The sequence below is a fragment of the Callospermophilus lateralis genome, chromosome 16 (assembly GCF_048772815.1).
Source record: "Callospermophilus lateralis isolate mCalLat2 chromosome 16, mCalLat2.hap1, whole genome shotgun sequence".
Taxonomy (NCBI): Eukaryota; Metazoa; Chordata; class Mammalia; order Rodentia; family Sciuridae; genus Callospermophilus; species Callospermophilus lateralis.
The window spans coordinates 11907352-11925952 of NC_135320.1; the positions used below are offsets into that span (position 1 = coordinate 11907352).

An 18601-nucleotide genomic window follows, 5' to 3' on the forward strand; every position below is an offset into this window, starting at 1 on the left:
ATGACAAGGTACCCCATGCCTAAGAGATCCAGTTGCTCTTGCTGAGCCTGCTCCCATTTCTGACATGCCAGGCCAGACCTCACGATGTCATTCACTAAATTTCATGCAAAAATAAATCTTTTTTGCAGTCCTGGGGGTTGAACTTAGGATGCTCTACCACTGATGTACATCACCAGTTTTGTTTTATTTTATTTTGAGACAGGGTCTTGCTCAGTTGCCCATTCTGGCCTCTATGTCACAGATCATAGAGGACCGACGAGGCTTGATGACTCGAAGTGTAAGACGGACTCAGGTTCTGGAGGTTTAGTGGAGAAACATGATGTCCAAACAAGGGCTCTACTTTCTCAAGAGAGGAGGTTTTGCTTGTTTTCCTAAGAGAGAAGTGGAGCTGGGTCCTGGAGCAGCAACCCACCCCTTCACCATCCCTCTGCCCTGAGTGACCCTAAGACCAGTGGCAGGGGAGGAGTCCTCACGCCAAGGCAGGTTCGTCGTGGTGAAGCCTCTGCGGCTGGGACGCAGAGATGTGTCCAGAGTTTGTGGTGCAGCTGCAAGAGGGAGCCCAGGGCCAGTCCTGAGTGCCGAGGGGCGCCTTCTGGCTCCACTTTCACACCGGGTCTCCTCATTGCCAGGCCTCGAAGGCCTACAGTGTCCGGGATGCAGGCGTAAGCAGGGTGGGGTGATGGCAGCCACGGCAGACAAGTGAGACCCCTGTGCTGGCCGCAGGGCGAGCTCTCTCCTGCGTTGCTGTGGTCGGTTTAGGCCCCAGAGATGCTCCCACTGTGCCTGGCTCAGGAGCTGCGGCTCCAAACTTCTTCATTTTCCTCCCATTTATACAACCTATTCTATTTTCCAACTCTGCCATAGTCCATGACTCTTTCTTCAAAAATTCATTTTAATTGCCTTATTTCCCATGACCACCTCTTATCTTCCTTTCAACTAAACAGAAGGTGTCTATGCTGTTTACTCGTTCCTTTAGTTTTCTGGGGTGCCTTTCTGCATAACAAAATGTCATTTTCTGCCACGAGCAGGCCGCCAAACTAGCAGGTTGCGGCAAGGGGCGATGGGAGATTGGAAGAAATAAGACTGGTGAACTCAGACTATGAAATAAACCTCTGAGATTGGGTGGAGCGCTGCTCTCTGATGGAGAGGCAGGTCTGAAGAATTAGGTCAGCAATCTTTATTATATGTGTTTCATTAATCAGATTAAAGACTATGCACCATTATTCTCGCATTATTCACGAAAAGTACAAAGTTAGCAACATTATGCAGCTATTTCCTCAGTTACATTCTACAGTTGCAACGTGCAGTGTTAGAAGCATTGTGTAGCTCTCAAGAAAGCCCATTTTTTAAGGTTACTATTACACAGGCAGGTTCAGGAGCAGCAGAGCTGGAGATGAAAAACCAGCCTCTACTTCAGAGCAAAGCCTGTCCAAGGAAGGGACATGGCCTTAGTCTTTGGAAAAACCCACAGAGCACTCCTAGGCACATTCCCCCAACCCTGCTAAGTTGTTTATCTACAAATAACAGGAGAGATCTGCGGTGCCAGGTGTCCCTGATTCAGTCAGGCTAGGTGGGGATCCATAGCAGCCCCCCAGCAGCCACCAATCAGCATGAGACAGGGAAATACCTGGGATGCCAGATGACCCTCCCAGTATTTTATGGTGGTTGATAACAAGTTGGGAAACCATGTAGTTCAGCATGTACACCCCTCTTGGCTCAAACCAATCAGTTCAAATGAATCCCCCTCTTGTAGTAACCAATCACCCCTACCCAACTTGTTCCCGCCAGTGAATGTGCTAATCATGTTTTAGAGTTGTTATTTGATTTTCCTGCAGTGTGTGATGATTTGCTAAAAGATGCTATGATGTATGTGAAGTCCCTGCCCTCTCCAAAAAATGTATAAAACTGCTGCAAACCCTGGGCTCGGGGCCTCTTAGCGTCACCAGTTGCTGTGTGTGCGTGGAGGACCGAGCTAGCTCGAAATAAACACCTCTTTGCTGCTTACATCGATCTTGGGTCTCTGGTGGTCTTTGGGGGTCCCGAATTCGAGCATAACAGAGAAACATTGTGGTTGTCTTAGCAAAAGAGAATGCCTTCATTCCCAGGAGCTTGTGCCTGAGAGCAAGATTGAGGCTGATGAGACTCTAGCACAGAGCTTCCCCATGGAGAGCATTGCCATAGTAACCAGGTATCCTGCACCTTTGCACAGAAACTTTCCCAGGCACCAAGCATGCCACAGCCACGAAGTCATCAGGGACCCCAGTCTCAGACACTGGTCTCCCAATCACTGTCACCGCTCTCCATAACTTTCTATCAATTTGACCAGCTGTTTCTTTTCCCCTCTTGTCTCAACTGAGAATAAAAAACATGATAATAGTATTTATCATTCATTATTTTCTGTATCAGTAGAGTTGGAAGAAATTTACTGTTACAATATGTGATTTAACCCCATAGCTATTTGAAACAATATTTTATCCAGAATATAGGCGATTCAATCAACAATTCTGTGTATAAAGGGGTAAAACCAGCAGTTGGCCAAACCTGGGCTTCCTAGCTGTCTAGGACTGAGGAGAAGGAAGTCACTTGTCTCCCAATAGGCCAGAAGGTTTGTACATGTTGTCGAATGTCGTAGATGACACAACGTTTACATTTTATAGTGCTGATTGTCTTTTCTCCATTGAGACACTGAGCTGGAACTCTGCAGAAGAAAATAGCTGTTGCCTTGGAAAGATTCAGTTCCGAACTGTCAATTCAGCTTATTGCAGTCCTGTTAATCCGGTTTTGTTTTATTTATTTCATTCTGATTAATGAAGGATCATGCCACTTTTGTGAGGATGGTTTAAAAAAATTAACTAAAATTAACTAAGGAGAACAGGAACTTAATATTAGACAAAATGATTCCTTTTTTTTTTTTTTGGTGGTGGGGCACCAGGGATTGAACTCAGGGGCATTCAACCACTGAACCAAATCCCCAGCCCTATTTTATATTTTATTTAGGGACAGGGTCTCACTGAGTTGCTTAGCGTCTTGGCATTGTGAAGGCTGACTTTGAACTTGTGATCCTCCTGCTTCAGCCTCTCGAGCCAAGTGGCTGGGATTACAGGTGTGCACCAATTCACCCAGCTAGACAACATGATTCTTAAAAGCGCAAGAATGTTTTCTAAAAAAAATCAAAATAGATTTCTACTCATCTACAAAGCCCAGTGGGGGGGAAAAGTGATGAAAAGCTTGGTGGTGGCCAAGATATGTTGAACCCCGACGTAAAGAAAAGACCACCAACTCCCATTTTAGATCAATTTAAAGCAAGCTTGTATTTGTGTACACAAAAAGAGCTGATCAGCGGCTGTCTCTCCTAACTCAGGCTAGAGACCAGCGCCCCCACAGCTTTCTAGGAACAAGGTTTTATAGCACAAAAAGTTGCAAAGGGGGGGGTGTCTTGAGAACTTAACAGATAACAGGATTTAGACAAGCATAATACAAAGGCAGGTAGTAGGTTAATGATCTACATGGCATGATATTTCAAGGTAGGGCGTAAATTCAGATCCCAACATCAGAATTTATGAGGTGCCGCTGAGATTTCAGAGAGGGTTGTTATCTGGTCAGGGGGAGCCAGGCATGGGTGAGTTCAAGGCACAGGCAGGGATTCCAAATAAGTTTAGAAATCGCAGTAATTTATAGTAAAACAGAAATTAACTTTTCATGACTCTGTGACGAGATGGCTCCCAGTCTTAAAATGGAATTGGGATGGGTTCATCAGCTAGGTGCCTGCAATCCTAGCAACTCCAGAGGCTGAAGCAGGAGGATCCCAATTTTGAGGCCAGCCTCTGAAATTTAGCATGACCTTGTCTCAAAGTAAAAAAAAATTAAAAAGGCCTGGAGATATAGCTCAGAGGTAAAGCACCTCTGGGTTCAATCCCCACTACCAAATCAAACCAAACCAATAAAAAAAAAAAAAAAAAAAAAAAAAAAAAAAAAAAACTTGGTAGTGGGGGAAACTGAACCCTGTCATATAAGGCCAATGTCTCCCATGGTTCAGCCCTACCACTTCAGGCTGACCTGACAGGGCTTCATTCTTTCAACAGAGATTAGAAACTGCTTTGCTTCAGGTACTGACCCTCAACACCTCTACAATACCTTTTACCAAGAAAGAAAACCACTTAAACTTTCAACCTCACATTAAAAAACGTATGTCTGTTAAGATAGTCTATTGTGGGGGCTGGGGATGTGGCTCAAGTGGTAGCGCGCTCGCCTGGCATGCGTGCGGCCCGGGTTCGATTCTCAGCACCACATACAAACAAAGATGTTGTGTCCACCGATAACTAAAAAATAAATATTAAAAAATTAAAAAAAAAAGATAGTCTATTGTGCACTTAACAACAACAAAACACCTTCCTTCTCATTTTGCAAATGTGATGGTAGCTGGCTTTAGCTCAAAAAGCAGCCACAACTGTAGATTTTTGACAATGCAACTTTGACACAAATAATAGTAATTCGTTTACACAACTGCTGTCAAGGCACCAAAGGGAATTATTTGAGCAACACAGAAGAATGAAAACCAACTTTTGCCCAAGGTTTCAGCCTTGCTTCTTCAGAAGTTTCCATCCCCACCAGTTTCTGAAGCATTATTGTGAGTTATCTTACCACCCAAGATCCCGAGAGAGAAAGCTGGGTAGTACTGGAAGTGATACTCTTTTCACTGACAGACAACTGAAACTTGGATTAAAAATTGCTGTTATGGGGCAAAATTAACCCAGGGAGTTCTTTGAAGCCATAAATTAGTTTTACACTTGAAGACTTTTATGATATCACAGTTTATATTTTCTCTTAGAATCCAGAAGAGTTACTCTTGCCTCATTTTCTTAGGAAAGTAAATATATTTATTCCTAAGAACCACAATTGAATAATGGTCAAATTTTATTGTTGGGGGGAGGGGTACTGGGAGTTGAACCCAGGGGTTCAATTTACCACTAAGCAACATCCCCCTCCGTTTCTTTCTTTCTTTTATTTATGTGGAGACAATGTTTCCTTAAGTCACCCTGACTGGCCTCAAAATTGCACTCCTCCTGCCTCAAGCTTCTGAGATACTAGGATGACGGTTGTGTGCCATCACACGTAGCTTGACTAATTCATTTTTGCCAATAGATTAGCACTAGAGCAACGCATTATAAGAAAACTACATTTTTAAAAGAAAATAACTCAAGGCCAGGTGTGATTACATGCCTGTAATCCCGGTGGCTTGGGAGGCTGAGTCTGGAGGATAGAAAGTTCCAGGCCAGCCTCAGCAATTTAGCAAGGCTCTCAGCAACTTAGTGAGACCCTGTCTCAAAAGAAAAAAGAAAAAGGTCTGGGGATGTGGCTCAGTGGTAGTAGAGCGTCTCTGGTTTCAAAGGAAGGAAGGAGGGAAAGAAGGAAGGAAAGGTGGGTTAGGGCTCAGTGGTAAAGCACTCTGGTTTGGAAGAAAGGAAGGAAGGGAGTGATGTGAGTACCAGATAATATTTTAGGGTTATTCACGGGGTTATATTAATCAGTGCGTGTGTTAGATAAAGACTGTAAGCATTATGTCCATGATGTAAACTACAAAACTTAGATAAACTGCAGAACTTCGATAGACTTAAGTCAGTGATGTTAAGAGTCTACACCTGGGCATAGACCCCCGAGCTCATCCAGTCATCAGGGGCAAGCACACCTGAACCAGGACTTACAAACCCAACATTTTGGAGGCCAGAAGGAATAACAGGACCCGGACAGAGAGACCAAGACCTCCATGCTGTTGTCCCCCCTGTGCCAGACTCCTCTGGGCTGGATTGAGTTCCAGTGATCCAGACTTAAGACACATCATAGGTGAGCGCCTGGGACCCTTGGGTGTAGACTCAGTCAGGACTTAGAATTAGGATGTGTGGTCTGAAGTGTGATGAGAGTCAATAAAATAGTTTGATTGAATCTGTGCCTCAGACTGGGTCTGTAGTAACCCCTCGTGACAGGAAGGAAGGAAGGAAAGGAGAAGGAAAGGAAAAAAGGGGGAGAGGAAGGAAGAAAAATAACCCCAATGGGTGAAACAAAGTAAAGGTGAGATCATCATGGTTTGTACCCAACACTCCCTCTCCCTGGGACTCTCCAAAGCTTGATGTATGATTATGGCAATCATTGTATCATCCTGGAGGCTCCCAGGATGTCACAGCTATGCTGCAAATTTAAAAATTCGTACTTTGAATTGGGTGAGTCAAGGTCATTTAAGAGCCATATTGACATGCTACTCATTGAAGGGCAAAGTACCCGGGATTGAACTCAGGGGCGCTTGACCACTGAGCCTCACCCCCAGCCTGATTTTGTATCTTATTTTGAGACAGGGTCTCACTGAGTTGCTAAGCACCTTGCCATTGCTGAGGCTGGCTTTGAACTCGAGATCCTCTTGCCTCAGCCTCCTGGGCCTCTGAGATTATAGGAGTGTGCCACCGCACCCAGCACTACTCATTTTTGATCTTTAAGAACCAGTCAGTCCTTGATCCACTTTGAGTTTTGTGCATGGTGAGAGATAGGGGTTTAATTTCACCGTTGCATATGGATTTCCAATTTTCCCAGCACCGTTTGTTGAAGAGGCTATCTTTTCTCCAATATATGTTTTTGGCACCTCTGTCTAATATAAGATAACTATAATAATGTGGGTTTGTCTCTGTGACCTCTATTCTATACCATTGGTCTACCAGAGACCGTGCACCTAACAGAAGAAACAATAGGCCCAAATCTCCATCATGTCAGATTAGGTCCTGACTTCCTTAATAAGACTCCTATAGTGAAAGAATTAAAATCAAGAATCAATGGGATGGAGCTAAAAATAAACTAAAAAGCTTCTTATTAGCAAAGGAAACAATCAATGAAGTGAATAGAGAGTCTACAGAATGGAAGTAAATTCTTACCACGTGCACATCAGATAAAGCATTAATATCTAGGATATATATAAAGAACTCAAAAATCTTAACACACACACACACACACACACAAAAAACAAATAATCCAAGCAATAAATGGGCCAAGGAACTGAACAGACACTTCTGAGAAGATGATATACAATCAATCAACAAATATATGAAGAAATGTTCAACGTCTCTAGCAATTAAAGAAATGTAAATCAAAACCACACTAAGATTTCATCTCTTTCCATTCAGAATGGCAGCTATTAAGAGTACAAACAACAGGGGCTGGGGTTGTGGCTCAGAGGTAAAGAGCTCGCCTCGCATGCATGAGACACTAGGTTCAATCCTCAGTACCACATGAAAATAAAATAAAAATATTGTGTCCACCTATAACTAAAAAAATATTTTTTTAAAAAAGAATACAAACAACAAGTGTTGGCAAGGATGTGGAAGGATGGGAAAAGGGCACGCTCTTACTTTGCTGGTGGGACTGCAAATTGGTGTAGCCAATCTGGAAAGCAGTATGGAGATTCCTTGGAAAACTGGGAATGGAACCACCATTTGACCCAACTATCCCTCTCCTCAGTCTATACCCAAAGGACTTAAAAACAACATACTACAGGGACACAGCCACATCAGTGTTTATAGCAGCACAATTCACAATAGCTAAACTGCAGCCAACCTAGATACTCTTCAGTAGATGAATGGATAAAGAAAACATGGAATATATACACAATGGAATATTACTCAGCATTAAAAGAGAATAAAATCATGGTATTTGCAGGTAAATGAATGGAGTTGGAGAATATTATGCTAAGTAAGCCAATCCCCCCAAAACCAAATGATGAATGTCTTCTCTGATTCATCTTAAGTTCCACCATTTCCCATAGGATGCTGATTCATAATGGGGACGGGGTGGGGAGCACGGAAGGAATGGATGAACTTTAGATAGGGCAAAAGGGAGGGAGAGGGAGGGAGGGGGAATGAGGGTAGGAAAGAAGCTGGAATACAGGTATGAAAACACCAATGGTGTTACTCTACTTTGTGTACAACCAGAGACATGAAAAATCGTGCTCTATTTGTGTAATATGAATTGAGTTGCATTCTGCTGTCATACACAACTAATTAGAATGAACAGAATTTTTAAAATGTGATACAAAAAGCAAAAAAAAAAAAAAAAGTACCAGTAAGACCATCCATCTGATTGATCAATCCACCTGGGACTAAAGACATTTTCCTAAAGTCTCAATGAATCCAAGTGTGAGAAGGTGAAGTAGCTGTCAGGAATTATTGCAGAGAAGGTTCTATAGCTCTGCTATCCAGCATGGCAGCCACCATCTTCATGTGACTCTTTCAGTTGATCCTCCTAATTCAGATTTAATTTTTGCAAAAATTCATCTATGAGCTAAAATTTGTTTGTAACCCCAAAATCAATATGCTTGGTGCTTTGGAGACCATTCATGGATAGCAAAAAATCTGAATTACCTGATGCCACATCTTTTGCACTTTGCACTTTTTTTTGGCGATTTTACAATTTAAAATGCTGAACAGCTCATTCTCTAGAATAATGTTTACTAGCTGTCTGGGGTTCTCAGTGCAGGAGGCTGTGATGTTCTTTACAGAAGAAGGTGTTAGAGAAGACTCAGTTCCAGCAGGAGTGATAGTGCTGTGGGCCGTGACCTCAGTGTTAATAAATCAACAACACACACACGTTTTGGTACTGGGGATTGAACACAGCAGTGCTTTACATCCTCAGCCTTTGTTTCCATCTTTTATTTTGAGACAGGGTCTCACTAAGTTTCTTAGAGCCTAAGTTGCTGAGGCTGTCCTCAAACTTGCAATCCTCCTATGTTAGCCTCCTGGGTCACTGGGATTACAGGTTTATGCCACTGTGCCTGGCTCGACAATGTCTCTTTAATAAAGTGTTTTTCAGCACATAAAACAACATTATAGATCAGCTGATGTAAACATGTTGAGACCTGCAGACACCCGACTCTGTATTGTCTCTAAAAGGAATGCTCAATGCAGTCTTCACTAATTCGGGGTTAGAAGTGAGGGCCTGCCATGCTTGTGTGAGAAGGCCCTGGGTTCCATGCTAGCACCACACGGACACATATACAGTCAAATTTAATTAAAATTAAAAAAATTTTACTTCACCTATTCATCATCATGGCTACATTTAAAGGCTTCAACAGCCACACTGAAGGTCACAGATGTAGATCACTTCCATTGTTGCAGGAAGTGGCTACTGAACACTTGTTGTTTTAAAAGAATTATTCTAGAGACTAGCTAGAGGAACCCTGGAGAGTAATCTAGAGAGTCCTGACCCTATAGGCCTGCTCCCAGGCAGCCTTTGTTAGTGACCCCTTGGAACTACCCTTGAGGTAGTTCCCCACTGTACATGATGCCTTTGTGTGCTTTCTGTATTATGTCACCTTCTCAGGAGGTGTGAGTCCCTGTAGTTGGCCTCCCACGTGATGCAGTTTCCTCCAGTAATCTGCAAAGAGTGGATGTAAACAAGAGCTATTAGACGTTCTTGACAAACCACGAGTAAAAACCAGGTAATCTGAGTGACATCAAGGAAAATAACTGAGGCCCATTCTAAGAATTGGGGTTTTAATCAAACACAGCAACGAGGGAAGTACTTAGTAAGGGAAGAGGATGTGAAACCTTGGTGAGCGTCCACCTGTTACCATCCCCCATTTCCCAGCCCAGCAGCCATCACAGGACAGCACTCCATGTTCCTGGTGTGGTCGCTGGAGTTTCAGATGAGGGGTGGGGTGGGGTGGGGGGACAGGATCTTGTTCTATAAAGCTGTGGTTGAGCATCTGACCTGTCTGGTGCTGGGTGACCTGAGGGAAGAGCATGGAGGCTTCTCTTTGTTTTAACTATTTTTTTTCAGTTGTCGATGGACCTTTATTTTCTTATATGAGGTGTGGAGGATCAAATCCAGGGCCTCACACGTGCCAGGCAAGCGCTCTGCCACTGAGCTACAGTCCCAGCCCTTCTCTGCTTTGACCTCTCAGTTTCAGCAGCTTTCCAGGTGGCAAAGGATGGGAAGCATTTGAAGACATGTGACCTGTGGGCACCAGGGAGAGCAGATGGGTTGAATAGCAGAGGGAATCAACGGCCTGGTAGGAAGTGGCAGAGCAGGAGAAACCTGGGTTCATAGGGCTTTGAAGGACTGGAGAGGACTAGTGGGCCTGTAGGTCTGACCCAAGCTCAGAAAAGCACTGAGGAACCTAAGCCCAGCACCTCCAGCCAGTGCTTGGATTCTTCACTGGCAGGGGATGCAGGCACAGGTGGCATTGCAGGTGGCCTGGCAAGGTGCTGAGGGAACACCGAACTCAACACCAACCTGGAAAGTACACGGAAGAATTTTCTGGGAACAATTTTCTTTCTTTTAGCATCACTGTATTTTCAGTTTGTAAGACTTGTGCTTATTGACAATATGATTTAAATATTGATCAACTGATGGGTCTTGGTATGTTGTGCGGGCTGGTCTCAAAACTCCTGGGGTCAAGTCATCTTCCTGCCTCAGCCTTCCAAGTAGCTGGGACTACAGGCATGTGCCATCATGCCCACCTGTTTCCTATTAGATTTAAAAGGCAAGGCATAAAAAAATAATTATAAATGTTAAGGGACATGCAATACACAGACACAATTTGTGAAAACCACAACAAAAGTGTAATACGGAATGCAGCTTTAAATATTTATTTTTTAGTTGTATTTGGAAACAATGTCTTCTGAGGATCGAACCCAGGGCCTCGCACATGCTCGGTGATAGTTCTACGCTGAGCCACAACCTCCCCTCCCCCCATCAATGTAGCTTTGGAGGAACAGTGCTTTGTGTGCTGCTAGTCAGCTTTTCACTGCTGCAACCAGAATGCTTGACAGTAACAACGTAGAAGAGGAAAAGTTTATTTTGGGTTTATGGTATCCAAGTTTCAGTCCATGGTTGGCTGGCTTCATTTTTCTGGGTTTGGGTGAGGCAGAACATCATGGCAGAAGGGCATGATATAGAGAAAACTTGCTCATTTCATGGCAACCACAGAGAGCATGAGGAGCCAGAGACAAGGTATATGATCTCCAAAGGCAGCGCCCAGTGACCTGCTTCTTTCAATCATGCCCCACCTGCCTGCAGTTATCACCTAGTAATCCATTCATATTATTAAGCTATTAAGGTGATCAATTCACTGATTAGGTTATGGCTCTCATAATCTAATCATTTTAACCTTTGAATATTTCTACATTGTCTAACATGACCTTTGGGGGAATACTTCATATCCAAACCATAATATATGTTATTGAAGCTGATTTAGCAAATTGCATTCATAATAAATTTAGGAAGCTGGGCATGATGGCTCATGCCACTCACAAGCTAATCCCGGCTACTTGGAAGACTGAGACAGGAGGATCCCAGGTATAAGACCAGTCTGAGCAACTTACCAAGACTGTCTCAAAATAAGCAATAAAAAGGGCTGGAGATGTAGCTCAATGGTAGAGAACCCCTAGTTCAATTCCCAATACCAAAGTAAATAAATAAACAGATTTAGGATGTTAATTGTAATTACCAGGATAACCACTACGAAAAACTTAAACACACACACACAGAAAAGAAGACAAGGAATGTGCTCGCTTTGGCAGCACATATACTAAAATTAGAAGGCTACCTGTACATGGCCCCTGCACAAGGATGACACGCAAATTCGTGAAGCGTTCCATATTTTTATTACCATAGTACATATGACTACACAACCAGTGGGATTCTATATCATGTATAACTGTAAAAATGAGAAATATATATATATATGATGTATCATTGTGCGTTCTATTGTCATGTATAACTAATTTTTAAAAATTAGGAAAAAAAAGAAAATAAGGAGGGAATTTAAGCGGTCCATTAGCAAAATCTTCAAAAAACAAAACAAAACAGTACTGGAAAAATTCAGGGAAAAAAAGATTTGAAACTTATTTTTAAAAATCATCAAAATGTCAGAAGTGCATGCTTCCTAATCAGAAATAACTTCATATGTAACTAGATGAAACTCACCTGTTAAAACAGATTGGCAGAATGGATTGAAAAATATGATGCAGGGCTGAGGCTGGGGCTCAGTGATTGAGCGCTTACCTGGCACACGTGAGGCACTGGGTTCCATCCTCAGCACCACATAAAAAAAGTAAATAATAAAGGTATTGTGTCCACCTACAACTAAAACAAATAGAGTGAAAAAAATATATGATCCAGTTGTATCCTATTTATGATGGGGTGGCCAGCACAACAACAGAACAGGTTCCTGCTCAGGAGGTGTGAGCCCCCTGGGAAAATAAAAAGTCTGAAATAATCAGTAAGAAATAAGACAAAGCCAAAGATTAGATTTAAAAAGCAGGGCTCCTGATGGGTCTTTCAGCCCTGACAGGAATTGGAACTGAACAACTGAAAAAGGCCCTGATTTTTTTATTGAAGGGGGAGTATATCAGAGGCAGGGGTGAGGGTTCAGTGGGGAGGAGTCTTCTTTCCGGGCTTGTTTCTCTGTGTGGCGGGGGTCTTGCAGTAAACAGGGTGTTTGGTGTTGGCAGGTTTCACAGCTGCTCTCTGGGAGGCTTCTGATCCTAAGGCTGTGGGCCAAGACAAGGGGCCAGCATAGTCTGGACTTTCTTGAACCAGGAATTTTCACCCAGGACTTCCCAGAGAAGCAGCTTCCCTGCTTTAATGGCTCAAACCAATCCATAAATTTATGGCCTCCAACACCTATTCATCTTAGATACAAAGACATATAGATTTTGAAAGGATGGGAACATACACTTGATGCATGAGCAACAATCTGGTATGACTATTATCAGAAAATAGACTTATTTTAAGTCAAAACTCATTATAAGAAAGAAAAAAACTTGTTAAAAGAGACAAAAAGGGGCTGGGGTTGTGGCTCAGCGGTAGAGCGCCTGCCTAGCACGTGGGAGGCCCTGGGTTCAATTCTCCGCACTACATTAAAAAAAAAAAAAGAGAGAGAGAGAGAGAGAGAGAGAGAGAGAGAGACAAAAAGGTGTGTGTTTTGGGGAGGACAAAAAGGGACTATATAGGGATGGAGTTGTGGCTCAGTGGTAGAGTGCTTGTCTAGCAGGTGTGAGGCACTCACTGAGTTTGATTCTCAGCACCACATATAAAATAAAGGTCCATTGACAACTAAACAAAACAACAACGATAAAAACAAACAAAATAGACTATGTATGTTGATAAAAGTCGACCCATCAAAGACATACAAGAATTATAAAGATACAACAGAGTAGAACCCCAAAATATATGAAGCAAACACTGACAGAAGTGAAGGAACAAACAGACCTAATTGCAATAATGGATAGAAGGAAATAGCACAAACAAGAGTTTAACTAGACCCAAGGGATACATACTCACTCACCCCCAAACAAAAGCTGAACACATTTTCTTCCACATGCAGAGATAACATTCTCCAGGACAGACTTCATGTCAGGCCACCGAATAAGTCTCAATAAGTTTAAAAATAATAAAATCTTACAAATTAAACCACACTTTAATTCCACATGTGGTTGATTATATATATATATATATATGTCATGTTGAAACAGGTCGTGATCCTAGCAACTCGGGAGGTTGGAGGGAGGAGGATTACAAATTCGAGGCCAGCCTGGGAAACTTGTCAAGACCTGGTCTCAAAATGAGAAATAAAAAAGGTGATATAGTTCAGTGGTGGAGTGTCTCTGGTTTCAATCTCCACTATAGGGGAAACAACCAAAAAGGAAAAAGAAACAGAAGCCAAGCATGGTGGATCATGCTTATAATCCCCACAACTCAGGAGGCTGAGGCAGACAGATGTAAGGTTGAGGATGACCTGGGCAACTTAGCAAGACCCTGTCTCAAAAACAAAATTTTAAAAAGGGAGAGGGTTGTAGCTTGGTAGTAGAGGACTCGCTTAGCCTGCCTGAAGCCCTAGGTTCACTATCTTGTACTGACAAAAAAAAACCAAAAAACAAACAAACAAAAAACCAAAAACCAATCAATCAATATAAAAAGATTTCAAATGAAATTGCAGAAGCAAGCTAGGCAGCAAGTCCTGATCTTCTCACAACACACAAAGGAGGTGGTGAAGGACTAGACTCCTAAAGTGCAAGAAGTAAAATCAAGAATGCAGATTATGCTAAGGGAAGTTAGCCAATCCCTAAAAAACAAATGCTGAATGTCTTCTCTGATATAAGGGGGGTGACTCAAAATAGAGTAGGGAGGAAGACCATGAGAAGAAGATTACAACTAAACAGGGAAGAGAGGTGGGAGGGGATGGGAGGGAGAAGAGGAATTGCACGGAAAATAGAAGGAGACCCTCATTGTTATACAAAATACATATATGATGGTGTGAGGGGGAAGAAAAAAAAAGAGAGAAATGTGTCACAGTAGATTGGGTAGAAAGAGGTGATGGGAGCGGAGGGGAAGAGAGGAGAGGGGGGATAGGAAGGGCAGCAGAATACAATAGACACTAGTATTGCTGTATGTATACACATGGATGTATAACCAATGTGATCCTGCAATCTGTACATGTGGAAAAATGAGAATTCATACCTCATTTGAATCAAATGTATGGTATGTCAAGATCATTGTACTGTCATGAGTAACTAATAAAAAAAAAAGAATCAATAAATCAGATGGTATCAAACTAAAAACCAAGACCAAATAACCCAATCAATAGGCAATAATCAAAAATACAAGGGAAGAGTGGAAATAGGAAAGAGTGGAATGAATTGGACATTACTATCCTATTGGGCATATACGATTACACGACCAATGTAGTTCTATATAATTCTAATTCAACAATAAATGTTGGCGAGGATGTGGGAGAAAAGTCACACTCATACATTGCTCATGGGACTGCAAATTGGTACAGCTACTATGCAAAGCAGTGTGGAGATTCCTCAGAAAACTTGGAATGGAACCACCATTTGACCAGCTATTCCATTCCTCATTTATACCCAAAAGACTTAAAATCAACATACTACAGTGATGCAGCCACATCAATGTTTATAGCAGTTCAATTCACAAGAGCTAAACTATGGAACCAACCTAGGTGCCCTTCAACAGATGAATGGGTAAAGAAAATATGATATATATACAGAATGGAATATTTACTCAGCCTTAAAGAATGAAATTATGGGCATTTGCCGATAAATGGATAGAACTAGATAATATCATGCTAAGTGAAATAAGACAATTCCAAAAAAGCAAATGCTGGATGTTATTCTCTGATATGCAGATGCTAATTCACAATGGTGGGGGTGGGTTAGGGAAGAATATAAGCACTGTGGATTAGACAAAGGGGAATAAAAAGAAGGGAGGAGTGGAAATAGGAAAGAGTGGAATGATTTGGACATTACTGTCCTATTGTGCATATACGATTACACGACCAATGTAATTCTATATCATGTAAAACCAGAATGAGAAGTTATACTCCATATAACATGGCAAAATACATTCTGTCATATATAACTAATTAGAACAAATTAAAAAAATTGAGGGAAGGGTGGTGGGGATTCAGTGCTGCAGCCAGTGTTTTAAGGAGAGACTTAGACTGGTAAACATGACAGGATTGCATTTTTTCATTACTATATCACAACTACTGTGCCTTACTCATTCAATGTTTTTAGTGGATTATTTAAAATGTTGGAAATGAGGGGCTGGGACGTGGCTCAGTGGTAGAGTGCTTGCCTACCATGCATGAGGCACTGGGTTCGATCCTCAGCAGCACATAAATGTAAAATAAAGATATTGTGTCCATCTAAAAACAAAAAATAAATATATAAAAAATATTGGGAATGAATTCCAAGAAAGCTTCACAATTAGATTATGCTCCATCAATGAGAAATAGGCTTTGAAGTACATACTTGGCATAATCCCTGGAACATAGTACAATTTTTTTTAAAAATTGAAAGTATTGTTTTTAAATCTTTTTAGTTGTAGTTGGACACAATACCTTTGTATGTGGTGCTGAGGATTGAACCCATTGCCTCCCACATGCTAGGCGAGCACTTTACATCTGAGCCACAACCCCAGTTCTGAAAATATTGCTTTTTAATAAAAGATTCTAATGAAAAACATGTAAAAACATTAGCTTTAACCTGCAATAAAAATGAAAAAATTTCAAGAAATGCAAATTTGGGGCTGGGGATGTGGCTCAAGTGGTAGCGCGCTCGCCTTGCATGCGTGCGGCCCGGGTTCGATTCTCAGCATCACGTACAAACAAAGATGTTGTGTCCGCCGATAACTAAAAAATAAATATTAAAAAATTCTCTCTCTCTCTCTCTCACTCTCTCTCCTCTCTCACTCTCTCTTTAAAAAAAAAAAAAGAAATGCAAATTTACAAAACCAACTGGAAGAAACAATCGGAGTAGATCTCTAATAAGCAGAAACTGAATCAGTAATCACCCCCCCACACACAAGAAATGCCTACGCTGGATGGATTCACTGATAGTATTCTAGAAAATATTTAGAATAATTAACATTAATTCTTCTCAAAATCTTCCATAAAACATCAGGAGGGATATTATCGTATCATTCATTTTAAGGGCAGCATTACCTTTGTACCAAGGCTAGCCAAAACCACTATAAGGAAAGAAAACTAGACACTAATATCTCCTCTAAATATTGATGCAAAAATCCACAAATACCACAAATTGAAATCAACCACATCATATCAAAAAGATCATCCACTGTGGCCAAGTGGGGTTTATCCCAGCAGTGCAGGGATGGTTCAGCATATGAATGCTGCCACATTATGCAAAAGCATAAGAGAAAAGATAACACAAATGGTCAGTTTTGTGTATCTACAGTAGCCAATAATAATTTAAAAAGAAATTAGGAAAACCACTTCCATCTACTGTAGCATCCAAAAGAATAAAATACTTAGGAATAAATTTAACCCAGGAAATGTGAAAAATTGGAAACATTGAATATTAAAACACACTGATTAAAGAAACATAACACCTAAATAAATGGAGTCATTCTCTGCTCATGGATTTAAAGATACAATATCCTTAAGATGACAATAGTAGGGACTGGGGTTTTGGCTCAGCAGTAGAGCGTTCGCCTAGCACACGCGAGGCCCTGGGTTCGATCCTCAGCATCACATAAAAAACAAACAAATAAATGAATAAAGGTATTTTTAAAAAGTTAAAAAAAAAGAGATGACAATAGTATTCATAGTAATTTATAGATTCAATGAAATCCTATCAAAAGTCTAATAGCCTTTTTTTTTTTTTAAAGCCAATCACTAAATTATCTAGCTTCTTAACATTCAAAAGAGAGAAAGCACAACCCCCATTGCTGTGCTTTTGTCATTCTCAGGTACTGGAAATTTAACCCAGGATCACTTTACCACTGAGCCAAATCCCAAGCCTCCCCTCCCCCCTTTGAGACAGGGTCTCACTAAATTGCTTGGGGGCTTTGCTAAATTGCTTAAGCTGGCCTAGAACTTGCAATCCTCCTTCCTCAGTCCCCTGAGCTATTGGCATTACAGGTGTACACCATAGCACCCAGTTGTGCTTTTATTTTAATATGGTGTTCTGAAGCTCAAAAAAACATTTTGGCTGAAGTGACCGGTCATTAGTTTACTAACAGTACTTCAGAAATTTTTGTATGTTGGTGAAGCCATTTTTATTTCTTTTAGGAAGTTCTTTTTTTTTTTTTTTTTTTTTTTTTAAAGAGAGAGAGAGAGAGAGAGAGAGAGAGAGAGAGAGAGAGAGAGAGAATTTTTTAATATTTATTTTTTAGTTTTCGGCAGACACAACATCTTTGTTTGTATATGGTGCTGAGGATTGAACCTGGGCCGCACACATGCCAGACGACCTCGCTACCGCTTGAGCCACATCCCCAGCCCCTTAGGAAGTTCTTAAAGGCTTAAAATCTTAACTGTTGTTTGCATGTGATATGGTAATGAAGATGCGGTGCTTTTGCCATAAATGAGCCTATAATTCGTTTATTTTCCTGTTAAAACACTCAAATTAATATTCATGAGCATGAGTCGGATCCATTCTAGTCTTCTTCAATGAGTTGAAACAGAAACAAGTGACATTGAAAGAATTGAGATTGAAGAATTGAGACTGAAAGAATTGTCTTTCTCATATGCAACCTGAGAATAATGTCAGAATCCATTTATAAAAAATACCATTCATATATTTACAAAACTTTAGAAAACAGCTTTATTAAATTAATAAACATGAATACAAATATCTACAAGTCCAACAGTACACGGTATGACCTGAAGTGACTTACGTCTGAGTAAAGCCTTACCGACTCCTGCTTTCCTACCTTCCTCAGCAGAGGGATGATGGGAGCATGCCGGAGCCATTGCTGAACTTCTCACATTGAAGAGGTGAAGGAAAGGGCTCAAGCTGCCCTACTTTTTGGGACAAATACTCTGCATGTCTTTGAACAGTGTGAAAAATGTAAGTGGCTTCTACCTTTAAAGAAAAATTAAAATACTTAAGATTTAGTTACATGGTTAATAAAATAATTTTTAATATGCATATTTCCTTTTAATCTGTAGAAGTCTTTTATTTTTGGTTTTCAAACCAAATACCCTTATTTGGCACGAATCACAGGGTAAAGTTTGGGCATAAGTTATAGGTCAAATGTGCAATTCATAAGTGGGTAATGAGGACAACTGATCATC

At 41.2% G+C, this 18601-nt stretch overlaps 1 pseudogene; it reads left to right on the forward strand.

Moving 5' to 3' along the window:
* The first annotated feature begins 11542 nt into the window (after nt 1-11542).
* Nucleotides 11543-11642, forward strand: LOC143382445 (U6 spliceosomal RNA; annotated as a pseudogene).
* Nucleotides 11643-18601: the final 6959 nt, after the last annotated feature.